At 48.2% G+C, this 23,030-nt stretch overlaps 1 long non-coding RNA gene across 1 annotated transcript; it reads right to left on the bottom strand.

Annotated features, from left to right (window-relative positions):
• Nucleotides 1-19,936: 19,936 nt before the first annotated feature.
• Nucleotides 19,937-21,225, bottom strand: LOC147701555 (uncharacterized). Its single transcript, XR_015297183.1, has 2 exons — nucleotides 21,115-21,225; nucleotides 19,937-20,398 (listed from the first exon to the last, which is right to left on the bottom strand). It is a non-coding gene; the product is annotated as an uncharacterized LOC147701555 (long non-coding RNA).
• Between the last annotated feature and the right edge of the window lie 1,805 nt (nucleotides 21,226-23,030).

Genomic DNA, 23,030 nt, shown 5'->3' with positions numbered 1-23,030 from the left:
CACAGGGACTTTTAAACAATATGGGCCATCGTTGGAGCCTTTGTGGCTCTAAGATAAATAATGAGGAAACCGGTGGAGCGGGCCGCTGCCAAACAGGGGCCGCTCGAATACTGCCTTCCCCCCTCGCAATAACTAGGCAGCTTCTAAAGATAAGCCGCTGTCGGGTCAGTCCACCACTGTGGCCCATTGGACTCGTGTGGCCTTCCCCCCGCCCCAGCTGTCTTAACTTAGCAGCTCTCGGCGGGGGAAGGCTTTCTCTTCCTCGGGCCACGGAAGCGGAGCTCTCGCGATTCCTGGGAGCCCCGCCCGACAGCACCCTTGCTCACCCAGTCCCCCATCTCGGGACCGGCGCTCAGAGTGGAGCCTGCGAGGCTCGGCGGCTTCTTCCGTCCACGGGAGCCCTGCACAGTCGACATCAAGTTGGCGTCACTTCCTGTTCCCTCTGGCGGCCCGCCCACAACCCGGCGGGCCGCGGACGGCGAAGATTCTTGGAGGCACAATGGGGGGGGGGGGGCACCCTCGATACCAAAAGTGTATCCGCGGGGTGGGCACCCCGTTAAAGAGGCTCTCATAAACGGGGTGGGGACCCGTAAGTAAAGAAAATGATTAACTGAGCGGGGTGGCACCCTCGATGGAAACCACCGGGCAGGAGCACTTCCCTCGAGGGAAAACGGCAGCGCTCTGCCCACAAATGAAGAATAAAGTGCTCACAGAGCGCTGGGGGCACAGCAACCATGAAGCCCCTAGAGAAGGACCCCCCTAGGGCAAAAGGGAGTCCCAGCAGCAAGCAGGAACATCCAGGAGAAGGTCTCTAGGGCAAGGAGAAAGTCTCCCAGCCATCCTTAGGCCAGGCAGAAGGGCATCCAGGGGCTGGGCAGGGCCCAGGGAGGCAAGCCTTCCCCTGGGCCCCAGCAGCAGCACACCCCTGGTAGATTCTAGTCAGGAAACAAGAACATTTTACAGGAGGTCACAGCCTCTTTTATACACAAAATCCCTTTGTCTCTAGGGTGCAGGGTGGGGGGAAAACCAGACGCAACTGGTTTTGGAGCACTCTGTTGCTCAGCCCCTATCCCCATTCACTGGCCAGGCTAGGGTCATCAGTCGCACCACAGGGGGCAGAGCCAGCATTGTGTGGGGAAAGCCTAGCCCTATTCAGGTCCCAGGTGCACTCCTCCCTCACATCAATCATGCAGATCTCTCCACTCACCACCGGGGCAGACCCATCCTGAGCCAGGCTCACCATCCAGCTCCAGCCAATCACAAGCCAGACAGCCAATTCACATAAATTACACAGACATGCCAACTTCTAGAAGTGGCACTTCCACACTAGACACATTTATGCCACACACATCATCGCGCAGCATTTCATCACACGAGTCTGCACATACCAAACTCGCACCTGCACTGTGGAGAAGTGTGGCTCAATGATTATAGCGGCAGACCCTGATGCAGAGGTCTAGCCCGGGACCAGGGTTCAATTCCCCGCCTCGGCGGGTCTTGGGCTCAAAATTCCACGGACCTGATAATTCTCGCCTCGGTGCCTATTCCAATCATGGAGTCCCACTCTGCAACTCTGGGCAATAGCTTGCTTAATCTCCACAACGGCCGCCACAACGCTAAGGATGCCTGGCCTCCACCTTGGGGGTGCCCAGGAGTGGACGCCTCACAGGGAAAGCCAGGATGGGTTCCACAGCGGTATTCGTACAAGCGCCTTGAGACCCTTGCGGGTGAGTAGTGCGCTATACAAGTATCAATTAAAATGTTTTACATTTACTCCCCACGTATCAGGAACTACCAGGGACACACATATTCCCAATGCATTCCTATGGGAGGGCAGGCCACTCTCACACACGCACTCAGAGAGCGCACGCACTTTACACTGCAAGTGCATAAAGACCAGAAATCACTATAATGAGGTAACCTTACAAGGCAAAAAGTTCAGGGGTGAACCTGCCAGAAGGGCCAAGTCTAACACACACACAACCATATACACACACAACCACACACCCACACACAGCCACACACACACCCACACACACACAGCCACACACGCTAACACAACCACATACAACCCCTCTCACAAACACCCACACAACCACACACACACACACAACCACACACACAACCACACATACAACCATACACAACCACACTCACACACACAACCACACAAAACCACACACACAACCACAACCACACCAAACCATACACACAAACACACACACACAACTACACCCTCACAACCACACACAACCACACACACACACAACCACACACACAACCACACCCACACACACACACAACCACACACACACACAGTCAAAACCACACACAACCACAATCACACACACAAACACACACAACCACACAACCACACACTCACAACCACACACAACCACACACACAACCACACACAACCACTCACACACACACAACCAAACACACATACATCCACAACCACAACCACACACACAACCACGCCCAACCACACACAACCACACACAACCACACACACAACCACACACAAGCACACACACAACCACACACACCCACATACCCACAACCACACACAACCACACATACAACCACAATCACACACACATAACCACACACAACCATACACAACAACATACACAACCACGCCCAACCACACACTTAACCACACACACACAACCACACACAAAACCACACGTACAATCACAATCACAACCACATCCACACACACAATCACAACCACAAACACAACCACACAACCACAAACACAACAACACCCACAACCACACACAACCACACACACAACCACACACCCACACAACCACCCACAAACACACACAACCACACACACAACCACAACAAAAAGTTTTATGAAAAATGTACTCTTATAAATTCTGATTCCACCAGAATCCGAGTCCTCCACATCAACCTGGTTTTTTGGCTGTCAGCTGTGAAAAAGAGACCAATATTGCCCCCATTTTTATTATTCTGTATCCTCGGTTCAATTCTGGGGTGCTTTTTTAACTTGTTTCTAGTTCATTGCGAATCTTACAGTTACTAATTCAAATTGTGTTTGCTTTGACTTATTTGCAATACAAACTTTATCTCTAAAAGTTGCTTTAACAAGCTGCAAGTCTGCTACGAAAGCCCATTCATTTGATAATTATTTTCCACATAAGGTTGCAAGACCATAAAGTGGAGTATTCATGATTTTGAATAGTTTTTTGTTTTAAGATGTTACTCTCTCCTGCGCACCCCACTCCTGTACTAAGGTTACGAGTGACCTGGCATTCGCCTTTCAGAGCTTCTTGCATCCACCCACTGACCTGGCCTGGAACTGTTGTGTCCCAGCCTGGCACACACCGGGTGATGATCTCCGCATCTCCTTCTAGACACCAGCTCACTACTGTTTGCAGTCTGTCACTCACCCCTCACCTCCTTCGCACTCACCCTTCACCCTTCAGGCCTGGCAGTCAGTCCTCGCATCTGTCACTCACCCTTCTCCCTCTCTGGCACTCAGCATTGACTCTGCATGACACTCAACTGTCACCTCCCTGACACTAACCCATGTCCCTCCTGGCATTCACTACTCGCCCCCTTTGCACTCACCCTTCACCTCAATGGCATGAGCCCTTCATCCCCCTGACATTGCACCTACCCTTCACCCTTTGCACTCACCCTTCCCCTCCCTGGCACACACCCTTGACCCTACTGACTCTTACGTCTCACCTCCATGGCACTCAACCTTCATCCCCCTGACCTGGCACTCAACCTTCATCTCCGTGTCACTAGCCCTTCACCCCCCTGGCCTGGCAGCTACACCTCACCCCTGGCACTCATACTTCCCCCTTCTCTGCGCTCACCCTTCCCCTCCCTGGCACTCACCCTTGACCCTCCTGACTCTTACGTCTCAACTCCCTGGCACTCACTCCTCACCTCTCTGGCACTCACCCTCCACCCCCATGGCCTGACAGTCACCCTTGTCCCTCTTGGTATTCACTCCTCTCCTCCCTGCCACTCACCCTTGACCCTCCTGGCACTAGCCCGGTTTCCCCCAAGAACAAAAAATAACAAACATTGGCATAACCAATAGGTCTCGCCTTTGGGACCTTATAAGTGTTTAGCCATGCAACAGTTGATGTTATTGCACCTATTGCCTATGGCAATGCTTGTTATTCTTCTAAATGTGTTCCTAAATATTTATATTTGTAACTTAAGGATTCTACCAATAATATAACTGTGGCTTCAAACTATGAATAATCGCATTTTTGCAGCTGTTTTAGAAATTCCCCCAACTAAGCTCACTTAGGGCCAGATGTAGGTAGCCTAATACCGGTCGGTAACGGCCGAAAATTGGTAATTTCGGCCGTTACCGACCGGTATCCATGAAATGAGATGTAGGAGCATATTATTTTCCGAATCGGAAAACATGAGCCGGTAAAAATCCGACTCTGTAAATATGAGTCGGTATTTTTACCGAGGCGGAAAATACCGAATTCATAATTACCGATTTCTTATTTTTCCGATTCGGTACATAAGAAACGGTAAAAAATGGTCATGGAGATGTAGGAAAGCTCAAAAATACTGAATTCACGGAAATTCGGTATTTATGAGTCGGTATTTACCATGGATTGAATGCAGGTGGTAACCAGGTGAAGGCCATGAAAAGAGTCCCAAAATGCACCTGTGGAACCATAATGGCGGCTTTCTATGTCATAGCAAGGCGGCAAAGACTACAGGCAGCAGAAGAGAGAGAATGGCAAAGGGTGGAACAAGTGTACAGGCAGAGCATAGCACTGTTCCAACTGACAGAGCCTGAAATACTCCAGAGGTACAGGCTGTACCCCGACACCATCCAGGCCTTGATCAGGGACCTACACCCACTCCTGGAGCACCCAACACCCAGGGCCCACGCCATCCCACCCCATGTCCAGGTGCTATGTAGCTTACACCTGCTGGCCTCTGGGAGCTACCAGAGTGTGATAGCTGCAGTGGGTGGTGTGTCCCAGAGCTGCCTGTCCCGCTTCTTCAGGAGGTTTCTTGACGCCATGATGCAGAGGATGGAGCATTACATTTCATTCCCTGATACACCAGCGGAACTAGCAAAAACCAAGACTGACTTCTATCACCTGGCACACTTCCCTCACGTGATAGGCTGCATTGATGGCACCCACGTACCACTCTGTCCACCTGCAGCCACAGAGCACATATACAGAAACCGCAAGTCAACGGACTCCATCAACGTACAGGTCATATGCAACGCAAGGAACATCATCACAGACATCGTTGCGAAGTTCCCTGGAAGTACCCATGATTCGTACATATTCCAGAATAGTGGAATATACACACGCCTACTTGCCGGGGAATTTGGAAATGGATACCTGCTAGGTAAATCACATTGACACACCATGACACTCACAGCAGATCTATGTATCATGTACATGCAATTAATGTCATTCTTTCTCCCCCCTAGGCGACAGTGCATATGCCCTGCGGTCCTTTGTGCTCACCCCCTACCTCAACCCATCCACCAGGAGTGAAAGGCGGTACAATGTGGCTCACAGATCTACACGCAACGTTGTGGAGCGCACATTTGGACTCCTTAAGAGCAGGTTTCGCTGCCTCCACAAGAGTGGAGGGGCACGCCAGTACACCCCAATCGTCTGCTGCAAAATCATTGCGACCTGTGCAATGTTACATAATCTCACCACCAAGGAAGGTACAGAGGTGGAGATCACACATCATGAGTGTTAAAGATTAGACTGCCAACGTCAACATTATCGGCGCCATCTTGCCCCTTTCGAGCCCATTCGTGCGCGTAAGCAGCAGCCATTTTGAGCATCATGGTCTCCCGGCCCCTCGCTGATAGCCAGCGCGTCTCTCTCTCTCTCCTAACCTCGCAAACATCCCCCGCACGTTGACAACCCCCGCTCTCTCATGCCTTGGGTCATAAACCCCTCTTCAGCGCAGCTCCGCCACAGAATCCCATCCTGTTCCCAGCGCGACACCTCCCTTCATTCCTTTCATGGTCTCAGATCCTTTTGATGCAAACCCCCTCTTCCTGTGTCCCCGTTTGTCTTCCTTATTCCCAGGCCGCCACCTGGCCCTGCGGATACTGTTTATTACCCCGTACAGTAGGAAGCTTCCCCTCCCCATCAAAAGACCCTCGAGCCGATCAAAGCCCCCACCCTATGAGATCCGATCAACCCCATGCATTCCGTGAATCGGCGGAATGCCCTGCTGCGCGACAATCATCACCTGTTGTGACCGGGGTGGGGAATTCAACTGTAAATGTATGTGGGAACGGGCCTGTAGGGGAGATTCCGAGGATGTTCTTTCAAATATCAAAGTGTTGCGAGAATGTGTTACGTGCAATAAAGGTCATAAACCCTAGTATAAGAGGCCAGGCCTCAGAAATGTGGTTAGAGCACCTCGTGACGATACTTGCTGTCTGAATTGATGTGTTCTCCTCCGGAGAGAATAAAATCCTCGTTTCCTGCCTTCCAGTCTCCAGCGCCTGCTTCTTCATTGATTAATATTGGTGGGTCATAGAGGCGACACCGCCGGGCAACATAAAAGGGTCTTTGGTTACTGGTTGTCTTTGAACCCCTTTTTACAATTGGCGTCCCAAACGTGGGGCCCATCAGCGACTCGTGGATCCAGTGGGAGAGGTCCTGACGACAGAGTGAACGACTGCAACGATCGGAAGGTACCCTGTCCGATAGACCCTCGTCTGACAGCCGATCATCCGAACTTCACTGGTTCCGAACAGACCTCTCTCGAGTGATCTGCGGTCCTGACTGGGAACCATCAGGAGTGCCACGTGGATTACGAAGAGAAGAGGACGATCGGGCGCTGGATTCGGAAGACAAGAAACTGTCCATGCGGTCCGGGTAAGGTCGTGTAAACACGGCGAATTGCGAAAGTGATTGATAATTGAAAGTGATTGATAATTGATGAGAAAATACTAGTATTACTTTTTGTTAATTTATTTGGAGATTCGCTGTCTGCAAACGGAGAAACAACAGGCTCTCCCTTTATAAACAGCGAAGGATAGGTACGCATCCGTCGGACCTATCTTTCTCCCCCACTGAACAATTGCCCCTCCCCCATTGATTAACTGTTATAGATTGTTTTCTGGAGATTCTCTGTCTGCAAACAGGGAAGAATAGGTCCCCTCTTTGCAGATAGCGAAAGGGTAGGTGACGCGGACCTTTGCGAGCCTACTTATTCTCCCCATTGACCATATTGATTTTTTATTTTTGACCTAACATTGATTGCTCAAGATTGGTTCATGAGGTATTCACTACCTGCAAACAACGTAGAATAGAAATATTCTGTCTAGTCTTTGCAAGCAGTGATAAGATAGGTAGGGCTGACTATTATCCCATTGTGATCCGTCATGCCTGTCTTCTCCCCACTGGTTAGTAGCCTGTTTAGCCCGGACCGCTTATTAGAGATGAACCATCCGGCTCCGCTGGAAGGCACCCCTAATAAGGACATGTTCATGAAGCATGGATTAATCGCTATAGCCTATAGCCAGCTGTGGCATAAATATACGAAAAAGGATCGAGAAAGTCAGTGGCCACTGGTAGGATCCTTTGAAGACGATAAAATAAACACACTAGAAACAGCCCTTGGTAAAAACAAGACGACGCCCACTATGCTTGACAGCTTCGGCATGTGGCGAAAAGAAGCCGAACAACGTAAAAAGAGAACTGAGAGTAGGTTGGGAAAAGAGCTGCGGAAAGCAGCCCACCTAGCGGCCCAGAAACTAGAGAAAGAGATAAAAGAAAGAGAGGATACCAAACAGAAACTAGAAATAGAAACGTCAAGCCAGTGTCTGGTTAGAACACCCTCCACGCTCTACCCTGAATTACACTCGAAACAGCGAACCAACGATGATCTGCTGCTAGGTCCTCCGATCATCCACATGCCCCCTCCATATGCCCCTTCCCAACCCTTAGCACAGCACCCACTACCCCCAGGTACAAGCGAGAGTAGCACCACGGCTTCAGCCCCCATGGCCTCTGTGCCGGCTGAACTCCTTGTATTAGATGCTACGCAAACGACAACGTTGGGCGACCCAGAGGCCCGAAGGGTTGGTCCTGCAAGAACATATAGACTAAACAAAAATGAGCGAGCAGGGGTCGACAAGATAGCAAAGATACTGGTAGAGAAGAGGGAAGATGAAGAGTCCGTCACGGATGTGTTTAATTCTTATACAGGGAGTCACAGACGACACTTTACTGTACAACTGTGTTACCACGTCTTAAACGCATACGAGGACCGATATCAAGAAAAAGGTCCCCAGAGCCTAACGACTCTGTACCGGAAGGTCGATATCGGGGATGAGAGTGAGAGTGATGTGACGGACCTCCTTACGCGTACGCTTGAGGTTTTCCGCCACCATGGACTGGTCGATAGTAACGGCTTGTCGCCAGAAACCTCAGGAGGATGTATCGGAATACTTCTCCCGGTTTGAAACGGTGTTCTCCGATTACAGCGGCCAGGACCTGACCACTGCAACCGGACACCATCTGTTTGTCCAGAATTACGTTAAGGGTTTATCACCGGAGGTCTCGCAGAAACTGCAGGCCAGCGAAAGTAGTTGGGCAGCCTCCAAACCTACGGCTATCCTCCAGATGGCCCAATATTATGAACATCAGAAAAACGAAAACGATAGAACAACAGAGAGAAAGAAGAAAGATTTAAAGGAGAGGGTGATGATGGCTCAACTGCAAGGGGTGACTCTGGGACGAGACCAATACCGGGGAAACCATCAGATGAACGTCCCTAAAACTGCACCTCCCAAGGACCGTACTTCGACTCCCCACATTGGACGTACAGACATTAGAGAGGACCAGTGTGCTTTCTGTAAAGGAACGGGCCACTGGAAATCTCAGTGCCCAGTTCTTTTGGAACTCATCAGAAATAGAGATCCTAGAGATACAGCAAGCGAACCAAGAAATAGGGGACCACAGCGAGGGCCCCCAAACAACGCAACTAATGATAGATCAAGTAGGCCAAACACATTTGATCGACCCCGACAGAACCAATGCCAGCAATCTGACTACGATGATGTTCATGACTTTGCATAGGACTGCCTAGGGCAAGGGAGGGATCCAGTCGAGCTCCATGTTGACCAGCAAGGCCCTTATGTCACTGCTAAGGTCTTGGGTACAAAGTCACCATTCCTGGTAGACACTGGCGCAATACGTAGTGCATTATCTAAACGACTGATTCCAAGGGCACCCTTGTCTGGCTCACTAATAACATCGACAGGTTTCGATGGAACGCCCTCCACTAACCCTTTGTCCGCCCCGATCCTCTTTGACTTAGAAAACAACACCACTGACACTACGTTTTTGCTTTCCTCCAACAGCCCTGACGCAATTATGGGACTCGACTTATTGAAACACTTCCGAGCAACGATTAGATGTTCCCAAGATGGAGTCCGAGTTTTCCTTTACGACAATCCTGTTCTGCTTAGACATTGCCCCCCCAGACACATGTTTTCCATCACCGACGCTGACACTTCCCTGCTTGACACTCTGCCTCCGTATCTGTGGGCCAAAACGGATTCGGATGTAGGGCGCATGATGATTGACCCAGTGCACATTACTGTTTGACCAGATGCAACACTCCCAAAACTTCCACAATATCGGATATCGCCCGAGGGCGAGAAGGCATTGGTAGAAATCATCCAATCACTGATAGACGCAGGAGTGGTAGAGGAAGTGGTTAGCAACGTTTGCAACAGCCCAATCTTGCCCATCATTAAGAAACAGGGAGAAGGAGATGAGAAAGCATACCGCTTCATCATTGACCTTCGAGAGATCAACAAAGTGGTGGTACCCCAGTACCCTGTGGTCTCGGACATTACCACCATCCTGACTTTGATTCCCTCCACTGCCACCACCTTCACTGTCATTGACCTCAAAAACGCATTCTTTTCCATCCCCATCCACCCAGACAGCCGATATCTCTTCGGTTTCACCCTAAAAGCCCGCTCGTATAGGTTCTGCCGAGCACCCCAGGGCTACACAGAAAGCCCTAGCATCTACAGCCAAGCCCTCAAGAGACAACTGGATCAAGTCCAGTTACCCGATGGAGTGGTGTTAGTGCAATATGTCGATGACATCCTCTTGGCAGCCGACACCACTCCACTAGCTGTCACAGCCACCATTCAACTCCTGCACTTCCTTGCAGAAAATGTCCACAAGGTCTCTAAGAAGAAGTTGCAATTCTGCCAACCCCAGGTCACTTACCTAGGCCACCTTTTGTCCAAAGACGGAAGGAAACTGACTCCTGACCGAATCCAAACCATTCTCGACACCCCCATCCCTAGGACCTAGAAACAGGTCCGCTCCCTACTAGGCCTCACCTCCTTCTGCCGACAGTGGTTACCCAACTTTAGCCTCGTAGTAAAACCACTGCTTTCACTGCTAGCTAAGGATATCCCTTTCCCACTCCCTTGGACCCCTGAGTGTCAGGCTTCCTTCATGCAACTACGAGATGCCCTTTGCTCGGCCCCTGTGTTGGGTACCCCCGATTACACAAAGCCCTTCTCCCTTTACACTCACGAAAGGGAGGGGTGCGCTTTATCTGTCCTGACCCAGTCCATCGGCTCAAAGCAACGACCATGCGCTTACTTCTCAGCCACCCTTGATCCTGTAGCCAGAGCCCTGCCTGCTTGCCTTCGAGCCGTAGCTGCTGCTGCGATCTCTATCCGACAGAGTGAGGGGATCGTGCTCTCGAATTCCCTCACAGTACTGGTACCCCATGCAGTTGACACCCTCCTAAACCAAACCAAAACACAACACCTGACGAGTGCACGACTGACTCGATACGAACTGACTCTGCTCGCACCCCACATCACTCTGAAGAGATGCACCACACTGAACCCAGCAACCCTGCTGCCCTTACCAGAAAACGATCCCAATGTGCACCCTGTACACGACTGTGTGACCCTCACAGACGAACAGACCAGAAGTAGGGTTGACCTCAGAGACACGGCCTTTCCCGACCCCGACGGAGAGCTGTGGGTGGACGGTTCTTGCATCAAACTCCCCGATGGCACCACTTCAGCTGCCTATGCAGTCACCACGGCTCGAACTGTAGTCGAGACAGCCCGCATAACGCAACGATCTGCCCAGGCAGCGGAACTGATTGCCCTGACACGGGCCTGTATTCTAGCAGCAGGAACCACAGCAAACATTTACACCGACAGCCAGTATGCCTTTGGGGTGGTTCACCATTTTGGGCTCCTTTGGAGGGAGAGGGGATTCTTGACCTCACACGGCACCCCCATTTTGCACGGGGATCTAGTCTCCGCCTTGATCGAAGCCGTCCTTCTCCCCAAAAAGCTTGCAGTCATCAAATGCCAGGCACACAAAAGGGTGACAGACATTATTGGACAGGGAAATGCACTAGCCGACATCACTGCCCGAACGACAGCTGAAAATAGGACGACAACACGCATGTACGCGACCAGGTCACAAGCAGAAAAATGGTCTGACGCTAGGGACACTATTAGAGACATTCAAATGGCTAGCACACAACACGAACTGACTGAATGGACACGGGTGGGATTGAAAGATGACGAAGGCTGTTGGCGGACAAAAGACACAAACAAATGGTTGCTACCTGACTCGTATCTGATTCCCATACTGACTATGGCACACTCCCCTGCCCACATAGGATCAGCCCCCATGATTGAACTTGTCTCCAGAGTTTGGCACAATGATAAGATCACAGAGTCCGCCAAGCGCCTGGTCCAACAATGCTTGATATGCCTGCAACACAATCCCGGGAAAGGAACTGTAGTACCCCGGGGAGGGTTTGGGGTCCCAAATCACCCGTTTGAAGTCCTGCAGATGGACTACATCCAACTAGACAGATGTCAAGGCCTGAAATATGTACTTGTTGTGGTATGCGCATTTAGCAAATGGGTGGAAGCATACCCAACCCGTGACAACACTGCTATGGTCACAGCAAAAGTACTGTTAAAGGAGTTTTTCCCCCGTTACGGCCTTTGTCGAATTTTGTGGAGCGACAATGGCCCCCACTTCGTAGCCGAAGTTATCCAACTCATTTTGAAGGGGTTGGGTGTAAAACAAAAGTTCCACGCAGTCTTCCACCCCCAATCTGCCGGACTAGTTGAACGACATAACGCCACACTGAAACTAAAATTGGCCAAAATAGTGGCTACCACAGGACTGAAATGGCCAGACGCACTCCCCCTGGCATTGCTCTCAATGCGTTCCACCCCTACCAAACACCACTTGACACCATACGAGGTTGTATTCGGCCGGCCTATGAATGTCTGGTCTGCACCGAAACCAACTTCCATTCATGACGTCCCGGACGTCCTAATGTCTGATTACTTATGCCAGTTGACTAAAACACTGTCTGTTATCCATCAACAGGTGCTGCATGCCATCCCTGACACTTCCAGGGGTCCCGGACACACCATCCAGCCTGGGGATTTCGTCCTGATCCGGAACTTCCAGCGTGCCAAGAGTCTGGAACCCCGGTGGACGGGCCCCTGGCAAGTCCTCATCACCACCCGAACAGCACTTCGAGTGGAGGGAAAACGCAACTGGCTGCATGCACACCACTGTAAGAAGGTCTCCTCGACCCTGACCTCGACCGAAAACATCGACAACCAAGAAGAGCTCCTGAACAAGGACCGACCGTCACTAACCTGCTATCCTGATACCGAAACGCTTGAACTTTCAAAATTCTCTGATCCCACTGTGCCATCGAGAGAAGGGTATTTCCTGCGTCAAAAGGAGGGAGCCTCGGCTAAGTAGACCACGGACTGAGTTAAATCTCAGAACGGTGACCTAAACACTACCAAGGGTTACCCGGAGAGAAGCAAAACAAAATCTGTGGTTCTGCCCGCTACCGAGCACCTTGAAGATGATGGAAGCGCCAGATAAGAAGATGATGGAAGCACCAAATAAGAAGATGATGAAGGCAACAGGAAATACCCACCACAGAAACCCAAAAGCAGACAGACTCCACAGCTCAAAGACAATTGCACTCTTCATCACAATCCTTTTCTGCTTTCTCCTCATGACCACACTCTGGATTGTGGAAGAAAATGCACCTGCTCACGAAACATTCCTGACCACTGCTCAGCCTACCACCATGAAGGAACATTATCTGATTTCGCTCTCTCCCCAACTCAGAGAGAGGCGAAAGGAATTTTGGAATAACTCTTTCGTACAACTACTTCACCAGCACAACCTCGCCACCAATGCCACCAACTGTTGGATCTGTGGGTTGCTACCCCACGCCACTGGACACTCGATACCATTCATCCCTTCACCTTTCTCAGTTCACGGCTCTTGTCTTGCTTGGCTGATGCTTCTGCAAGAAAGCTTTAAGGACAATGCCACCTCCAGCAAAACCGTAACGCATTTCTACCACGGGGTCTGGCGGAACAGAACAAAGACACACTTCTGCCCGCAGACCACCAACAACACAATCCACTTGGACATCCCGGCTAAAGAACAAATCGAAATGCAAGTGTTCAATAATCCAACCAGAACCACCTTCTCCTACCTGCGAAAACGAACGGCTGCCACTCTGACTGTGGCCCTGTCAGTCATCAACGTCACCGGCCACATGTGCATGGAAGGGCTTGGGACTCAGCTGGTAGGCCACAGTGCTTGCCGGTTTTCCAGAATTCTGGACTCCACCGACCCACCTTCCTTTGTGGCATCTCCAAACACGTATTTCGTCTGCGGCACGAAGGCTTACACCTGGCTCCCCAAAGGCTGGGGGGGCACTTGTTTCATTTCCTTCATCCTTCCTCCGACTTATGTGGCACCAGCAAATCATCACAGACAAAAACGAGCCAAAGACATTGAACAAGCCGACTCAACAGGAGCGCAGTTCCTCGATGCTATGAAGGGACTTGTCCCCCTCTGGGGCCCGATGGCGAACAGCCGTGCCATCCGACATCTGACTCAAGCAGTTGAGACAACAATGAACATCACGGCTGGTATCCTTGCTAACAACACCGCTGAACTTCAAGCGGTCCGCTTGGTGGCCCTCCAGAACCGCCTTGTCCTAGATGTGGTTCTTGCGGATCGTGGTGGAGCATGCCGCATTATTGGGTCCAGCTGCTGTACGTACATACCGGACAACTCACCCTCAGTGTACAAAGCCATCGAACATCTTCATAGGCTCTCTTCGGAAGTCCACCAAGAACAAGAAGAATGTTTGCTTGGTGGTTGGTTCTGGAGCACCGTTAAGAACTGGGGCTGGAGACTATTCACCATTATCCTGATTCCTATAGTTGTAATATGCGGTCTATGCTTAGGAATTCAATGTCTGCCACCTCTGTGTACATTATGCGTAAATTGTATTTGCCCTAAGACTGTGGACTTTGGGAACGAACATATGAGAGCAATATATGATGCCGAGGTTAGGAATTTGATGAAGATTGACATTGAGTAAGCAAGTTGGCTAAGATATGTTGAAAAGGGAGGACTGTTAAAGATTAGACTGCCAACGTCAACATTATCGGCGCCATCTTGCCCCTTTCGAGCCCATTCGTGCGCGTAAGCAGCAGCCATTTTGAGCATCATGGTCTCCCGGCCCCTCGCTGATAGCCAGCGCGTCTCTCTCTCTCTCCTAACCTCGCAAACATCCCCCGCACGTTGACAACCCCCGCTCTCTCATGCCTTGGGTCATAAACCCCTCTTCAGCGCAGCTCCGCCACAGAATCCCATCCTGTTCCCAGCGCGACACCTCCCTTCATTCCTTTCATGGTCTCAGATCCTTTTGATGCAAACCCCCTCTTCGTGTGTCCCCGTTTGTCTTCCTTATTCCCAGGCCGCCACCTGGCCCTGCGGATACTGTTTATTACCCCGTACAGTAGGAAGCTTCCCCTCCCCATCAAAAGACCCTCGAGCCGATCAAAGCCCCCACCCTATGAGATCCGATCAACCCCATGCATTCCGTGAATCGGCGGAATGCCCTGCTGCGCGACAATCATCACCTGTTGTGACCGGGGTGGGGAATTCAACTGTAAATGTATGTGGGAACGGGCCTGTAGGGGAGATTCCGAGGATGTTCTTTCAAATATCAAAGTGTTGCGAGAATGTGTTACGTGCAATAAAGGTCATAAACCCTAGTATAAGAGGCCAGGCCTCAGAAATGTGGTTAGAGCACCTCGTGACGATACTTGATGTCTGAATTGATGTGTTCTCCTCCGGAGAGAATAAAATCCTCGTTTCCTGCCTTCCAGTCTCCAGCGCCTGCTTCTTCATTGATTAATATTGGTGGGTCATAGAGGCGACACCGCCGGGCAACATAAAAGGGTCTTTGGTTACTGGTTGTCTTTGAACCCCTTTTTACATGAGGACATTGATGATGACACAGAACTGGCAGAGCCCCATGGTACAGTAGCAGCAGCAGCTACAGATGGGAGACTGAGACGGGAAGAGGTCACACAGCAATATTTCTGAGTGAGTAATGAGACACAGACAGGCAAAGTTCATGACGTACGTAGTTTAATATTCACTACGCAAGTGCATTGATGTCACACATTGGTCACACGATATATAAATGTCCATGACTGTGTTGTCACTGTTAACACCACCGTGACATGTTCCTTGGGTGGAGGGCATAGTCAATGTTTACGGCCACGGACCACAGGGCGGGACTGCTGTGGCTGTGTGTCAATGTTCTCGGTGTGGCCTGTCTCAGTTGCCTGACGCCTGCCGCTCCTACGTACTTCTTGTACAGGAGTGCCTGCACCACTCCTGCTGGTGGACTCCTCACTTTCCCCCACACAGGTGTATCCTCCAGTGGCAGTCTGTTGTGCGAGCAAGAGCTCCATTGCAGAGGTCATTCTGGCCATTCCCACTGATAAATTGGTGCAGCACTGCACAATGGCATCCTGCATCGCCACTGACCGTCTGCACAGCACGGTGGTAGCAGTAGCAAATCTGTTCAGGGCTTTTGTCTGCTGCCGCACATCAACACGAGCCTTGCGTCTCTCAAAATGGTCCCTGTCCAACTTGTCACACAGGACAGTCATGCACTGTGTTATGTCGGAAATGCCAGATGCCATTGACTGCATGCTCTCGGATATGTCTCCAATGCCCTTGCCTATTACATCAAGCTTGTTGTTTGTTGTGCGTGCCTGCCTCTGAACCCCCATCATGGCTTTCGCCTGCAGGCGCTGTACTTTGACTATGGTGGCCTCCAGTCCGCAGAAGACCCCCTGATCCTGACGCACATCATCTGCCTCCCGTGGCCTTCGTCCTCGGCACTGGCCCGCAAAGCTCTGGGAGTGGGCAGCTGCTCAGTGTTGGCTGTATCCTGTGTGTTGATGGCCATGTCACCCTCCTCCTCCTCCTCCTCAGATGTTTCCAGTATTCGGCGAGGGGGCACATCAAGGCGCCTTGCCCTTTCCAGCACTGGGGATGGTGTTGTGGGGGTGGGGGACTGTGCAGCCACTCCTGACTCCTGACTCCCAAATAACAGAGGGGACTGTGGCTGTGGTGCTGTTGGCTCCTCAGGTGCCTTGAGTGCCTGCTCTTTGTCCTTCCCTCCGTGTAATGTGCTGGGTCCAGCTTCTCCCCTCCTCTTCTCCCTTTCCTTTGCTGTGCTGCGCATTGACTCTCCTGTGGACAGACATGGACATTGTGTCAGTGGAGTGGTTCACCTGTGTCTCATGATTAAACACACTACTATTGCACATTTACCTGTCTCTCAATTTGCCTCTGCTAGTAGTCTGTTGCTTCCCTTGCTGCATGGCATGCAGACTGCTTAGAGGTATCTACCCATGACTACATTTCCCATGATGCATTGCAGGACATTGTTAAGACCTGTTCTGGAATATGATGTAGGCACACAGAGTGTGTGAGGGGAATAGGTAAATGGGTAAATGACAATGTACTTGCATCTTACCTTGTTTCTTTGCAGCTCTTGCAGAGCTGTCAGCGTCCCCGATGCCGTGGGTGCATTCAGGCTCAAGGGTGGATTCCACCAGCTCCTCTATGTCGGTGAGTCGTGGGGCTCGGTTTCTTCCTCCCCCTGTTGCAGCACATTCCTTGCGGTGGGCAGATAGTTTCTTTTTAGTGATGATGCGGATGTCATACCACCGTTTTTTCAAATCTTCTAGTTCACGGTGGGTGACACCAATGGCATTTACCTTGCCTTGTATGTCAATCCAGGTGTTGCGCTTGATGGACTCAGCTACATGCAATGATTGCTTCCCAAATATCTTGCTGTAATTTCTCACAACCTCTGCAAAAAGCACCTGCAGTTCTTCATGGCTAAACTTCTGCTTCCTTTTGCGCTCTGCAGCATCCCTCTGTGCATCCTGACTCTCCATGGTGCTGTGTAGGTTAGCTCAGGGAAGCCTGCTCCTCACTCTGTCCTCCTGCTCTCCTGACTGTTGGTTTCTGCACCTGCATGGGCGTGGCCAGTTCCAGGTACTGGGGAGGGGTGCTTGATTCTGATTGGTTGATTCCCCTGTACCTTTGGGATTGGGTGTGGTTGGAGTTCCTGATTGGTTCACAGGCTCACATGTTTGTCAGTTTCAAATTTCCAATTCGGAATTTACCGAATCGGTATTTACTGATTCGGTAAATTCCAATTCGGTAATACCCATTTATTCCTATGGGCCATGGGCCCGTTGGAATGTATGGGTTTTACCGAATCGGATTTTACCGAGTCGGTATATACCGATTCGGTAAATACCGATTTCAGATACCGAGTGATTACGAATCGGTAATTTTTACCGATTTTTTTTATCTACATCTCATTTACCCATTCTGATATACCGATTCGGTATGACTCGGTATTTTAGAATCGGTAAATTACATTTATCTACATCTGGCCCTTGGCACGAAATGCATTGGGATATGTTGAAGAATTTAAATGGACACACAGATGAAATAGTGAATATATTAATTCAAATGCACAATTAATTAATAAAAAAGAGAGAAAAAAAATGACATTTTAAATAAAATGTGTTTGATCCTAAACAATGTAAGAGTAATATGTGTGATTCATAAACTATCAGAACAGGTTCAAATAAACAATATTGGGCAAGGCGCGTACAAGAAAGGTTCACTGTTTTAAAACAGAACCCAGTAAAATATAGTTTGTTGGTTACCAGGCACTAGGGTAGCTTACCTGTGCACTCATAACTATTGAGAAAATAAATTAAATAATGAGCAATACGAATTTAAATAATATACAGCCAGTTTAGAAATTCACTTGTGCAACCAGTTACTCATGTTATGAGGTATTTTAATAGTCGAGGACTGTAAAATGAGGTGCTCCTCGGCTTAAAGAATAATGTCAATGGCCCCTCCACAAAAAAGTACAAACCAGTGCTTGAGCTGAAGAGGACATTGAAGCTGTCCAGAGACAGCACACCGATGAACTGTGCTTAGGTGCTGAAGCAAAGGCAAGTGATGTTAATTAATGCATGTTAATTACATGCTACCAGTGGCATAATTGTGATAGCAAACACTCACATATCATCAACAGTAGCAGTTACTTTTCACATTCCTAACACTTAAACGACAAGCAAGCGCCTCGTGCTGAAAGTTAAAAAAAGAGATGTGCAGGCTGCAGGGGGAGAGAGAGGTGAAGGGGTGCACCCGCGAGTGGTTCGTGTGCGCTGGGGAGAGCATTCTGCTCTTTTTCAAAGCACATACTTGTGGCGCGCTGCTGCGCACTCCCGCAAGGTGTATGCCGCCACAAGCACGAGTATGTACTTTGAAAAAGAGCTGCACGACGGCTAGAGCTCTCCTATGCAACGCATGCGCGCTGCGTAGGCAAGACCTAAAAACAGTGTCTCCAACACGATGTGTGCTTTAGCACACGCTGTGTTTGAGACTCTGCTTTTCTTTTCTTAATTGTTCACAGCTACGGTGTGATTGTGACCATTTGGCAACCGTGCATGAAGATTAACTTAAACTTAAAGCCTGTGGGTTTTTATCATATGTTTTACAGCTCTTGTCTCTGAAAAGGATTCATTAATTTAGACTTCTTGGGGGTAGAGGAGGAATGCTTAATGGCAGCGTAATAAAGTAGTTCCAGAAAGAATGGTACAAGCATCAGAGTGACTTCTACCAGGAGTGAAATTTTAGTCAGAAAGACTGAAACCAATTTGGATAAATCTGAATAAGCATAGTGTGAGAAAAAGACTAATTTGCCAACATACTAGTATTTACTGGGTTACCTTAAAAGAAAATTGCTTTGAGCAGTTAGTCTTGCGAATTTAATCCCACCCCTTTTTGATTTTTGGATGTAGAGTAAAGTTTTTTACTGAGCAGGAAGCAGATATTTCATGAAAGCAAATACCTCTGAATAGTAATGTTGATTTCAAGCACTGCCCTATATGCTAACCTACCACTCTCCCTCCTAACCACTGTTCCCAATAAGCCGCGCTCGCACCGAAGTCACACCAAGCGCGCAGTGGCCCACAATCAGCCCCACAGCTTGCACTGTTAATAAAAGAAAAACAGTGTCTCAAACACGACGTGTGCTTTAGCACACGCTGTGTTTGAGACTTTGCTTTTCTTTTCTTAATTGTGAACAGCTACGGGCTGATTGTGACCATTTGAGTTAGTATTCATGTTATCAGGGACAGCCACATCATCTTGTGGGTGTTGCACGGCTCCTGTTTGGGCAGCAGGTGCTGCACAGGAAATTTAAAACAATCAGATTATGCAGCCCGGGTGCCATCTCCTGGCCCAATCGTGAGGTCATAAATTACGGAAAGGGGGATGCCAAGGTATTTTCTTCAGGAAACTTATTTATCGAGACAAACACTACTAATTATCTGTCTCATGACAACATAAATTGTATGGTATCTATCTGTCATCTAATATACCGTTCATCCAGTGGTTATTAACACCAAATCAAAATAAGGAAAAACACAACAAAACAAAAATCTGGTTTGTAATTCACTTTTTAAAGATCCTTTTTCATTTTATACATCATTAGTATAAATCAGCAACCCACGCAATATTCAATCTTGTGTGGAATAACATTTCAAAATCCAAAAAACCAAGTATCTTATTCAAGATCCAAAAGGTCAAAATGTCTTATTGTTGTGGACCCTGAATCCAAGGGTTGTGTGAGAAGCCCAATAATTTATTCACAAGGAAAAAACTGGCAGTGTCTTTTCTTGGCCTTATTTTCCTTTTTCGAACACCAAAGTAACAAGGAGCATAAGAAGTCAAAAAAAGTCTTTGTTGCTTCAAATCACAGTAATGCTCTTGGGGAATATATCCAAACAATCTCCAAATCAAAGCAGGTGTCGAAAATAATGATAACTGTCGACGTGTTTCGGCCTTTCAAACAGTTTCAGGCCTCATCAGGACAAAGGGCAACACAATTCATACAAGTGATCCTACAAAAAAAAAATTAACAAAATCAATAATAATATACTTCTAAAATTTGAAATTTGACAGTCTGTTTCACTGACACAGGCACCCATAGGGGCCACTCCCACTATAAGAAGAAAAGATTCCTCAAGGTTTTGGTATCATAAAACTATTTACACACCAGAAAGAGAAAACGTGATTAGAAAAACCATCACCATAAATTTCTATTCTTATTTACACATATTCAGTGAAAAACCTCTTTCTTCACCGTGCTTCATACCACAGTGTAAGGTTACAAGAGTGAATAAAACAACTGGACTAACCTACCAGCTGAAAATTATACAAATGTTAAAGCCGATTTCTGCTCAGGTGGTCGAGGACTGCAGATGTAATTCCGGAATTGTGACTAAAGCCAGGACGAACTCCCTTTACTGTATACACCTGTGCTTATCCGGATATAATTTATTTCTCGAACAGGTAATCCAATCACCTAAATCAATAGATGTAAAGGAAATATCATGTAGTGACATGAACCGCTACACTGAATTAATACAGTGTTGTAACTGCCAAACTAGTCATAAGCTAAGCTGTTTCCACAGGCAAATGACGGTCCACAAAAATCACCGAGCCTCACAAGTGCCTCCATACTCCAAATTACACCCAAATACAATTAAAAATCTTAGTGTAACCACATTCGAAGGTATGTGGCATTCACTACTTATAGGAATATTACAGTGCTTACCTGCATCCGCAGGGTGATTCAACCAGCACCAATGCTACGAAACGAGCCAGAGTCTACTAGTACTCGGCGCTTATCCCAGCCACAGGAAAGTTAATGCCGGGCTAAGAACCTACAAAGCGGAACTCCGCCTAACCGGATTCCATCAGCCGGAAACGTCCGCGTAAGAGGAAATCAAGAGCGGACTACGATTCAGTTCACATCACTCAACCAACATGGCCGCCTTTAATTTACATTCGTGACACAATCATACCGATTTTTCTGCGTGTCTGCAGCTATCCGAATTCTGAACTAAACTAACAAAAAAGGTTATGAAATTAGAAATAAAGAATTAAGAAAAGAAAAGAAAATTCGAAGAGAAAATTTTTCATTACAAAACAAGGTAAAAAGTGCAACCCCATACCTCGTGTGATACCATTCACCTCTTCCATTCTAAAACCAATTTTTTGCATTACTCAACAATGTATCTATAAACATTTTTAATGAAATATAAGTACACAGAAAACAAGCTCCATACTCATACATTTCATGATTGAATAAAAATATATCCAGTGCCCTAAACAAGCTAAATCCTTTAACAGATAAGTGACCATATTTCGTCCCTGACATTGAGTCCAGTTTTGGAAGTCTGATATTTTTCAATGAGTCTCGCTTCCAATTGATTTAATTTAGTCTCAGTATCTACTGTGTTTTTATTAGATACCACGTATAGTACTGTCCAGTATATGTTGTGAAATGAGTGATTGTGACTCTGATAATGGCTGACCAAAGGAGCCCCTATGGTCATGCATTTGATACGGGATCTATGCTGGAGGACCCTAGTTTTCACAGTCTGGGTCGTCTGTCCAATATAGACTTGATTACATGGACACTTAATGCAATATACAAGGTTTTTCGAGTTTCAATTGAAGAATGCTTTCTGAATGTCCAAACTTCTTTTGAGTCCTTCCTCATTTCACATGCCACACAATTGTGGCACCTGAAATGGCCCACCACCGGGGGTAATCCCAACAAATCCCTCGTAGTTTTGGGTCCCTGTTTAAACACATTAGTTTTGGCTCTTACAAGTTGGAAACGGATATTGCAACCCTTTTTAAAAGCAAATAATGGTTTCAGAATGTCGATTTCACCCAACAGTTTCCAGTTGTTTAAGATCAGTTTTTTAACCTTATTAGCTCTAGGACCATAAGTTAAAGCACAAGTCAACGGAATGTTGCCTGTATCTTTCTCGTTGGGAACCAACAGAGTCTCTCTCGGCGTGTATCATGCTCTTTTCAATGCCACCTTTATTAGTCTTTTAGGGTACCCTCGCGAAATCAATTTTTCTTTAAGCAGATTGGCATGTACAAAGTATTGTTCTTTATTGCTACAGTTCCTCCGAATACGGAGGAACTGGCCATAAGGTAAATTTTCTTTCAACGACCTAGGATGGCCACTAGTAAAGTGCAAAAGGGTGTTTCGGTCTGTTGGCTTAGTATATAAGCTAACAGACAGTTTTCCATCCTCGTGTTCAATGTACACATCTAAGAAGTTGATTTTAAGGTGGTCACTTGATACTGTAAAGTTAAACTCCTGTGTTCTGTGGTTAAGCCAGGTATGGAATTCGGGCAGTTGTTCAGAATCCCCATTCCATATCATGAAGATATCATCTATATAGCGACACCATAGGCCCACCAATACCTTGGCATCCCCCTTTCCGTAATTTATTATATTCACCCAGATGCCGTTTGGTTTACCAGGTACCCCCTGTTGTTAATAATAATACCAATCGTGAAGTCAGCATACCCGTATGCAACAGAAGCCGTAATGTTAGCTCTTAATGTCTGCCAGACACGCCGCCGCTTGCTGATTATATTTTGAAAACAGCTGCCCCGCCCTGTGACCTGTGTCTTAGATAGGCCAGGCCGCGCGGGCCTCGT

The sequence above is a fragment of the Lissotriton vulgaris genome, chromosome 7, assembly GCF_964263255.1.
Source record: "Lissotriton vulgaris chromosome 7, aLisVul1.2, whole genome shotgun sequence".
NCBI classification, from domain to species: domain Eukaryota; kingdom Metazoa; phylum Chordata; class Amphibia; order Caudata; family Salamandridae; genus Lissotriton; species Lissotriton vulgaris.
The sequence above is the reverse complement of the archived record's forward strand: the minus strand, read 5'-3'. Positions and strand labels throughout refer to the sequence as shown.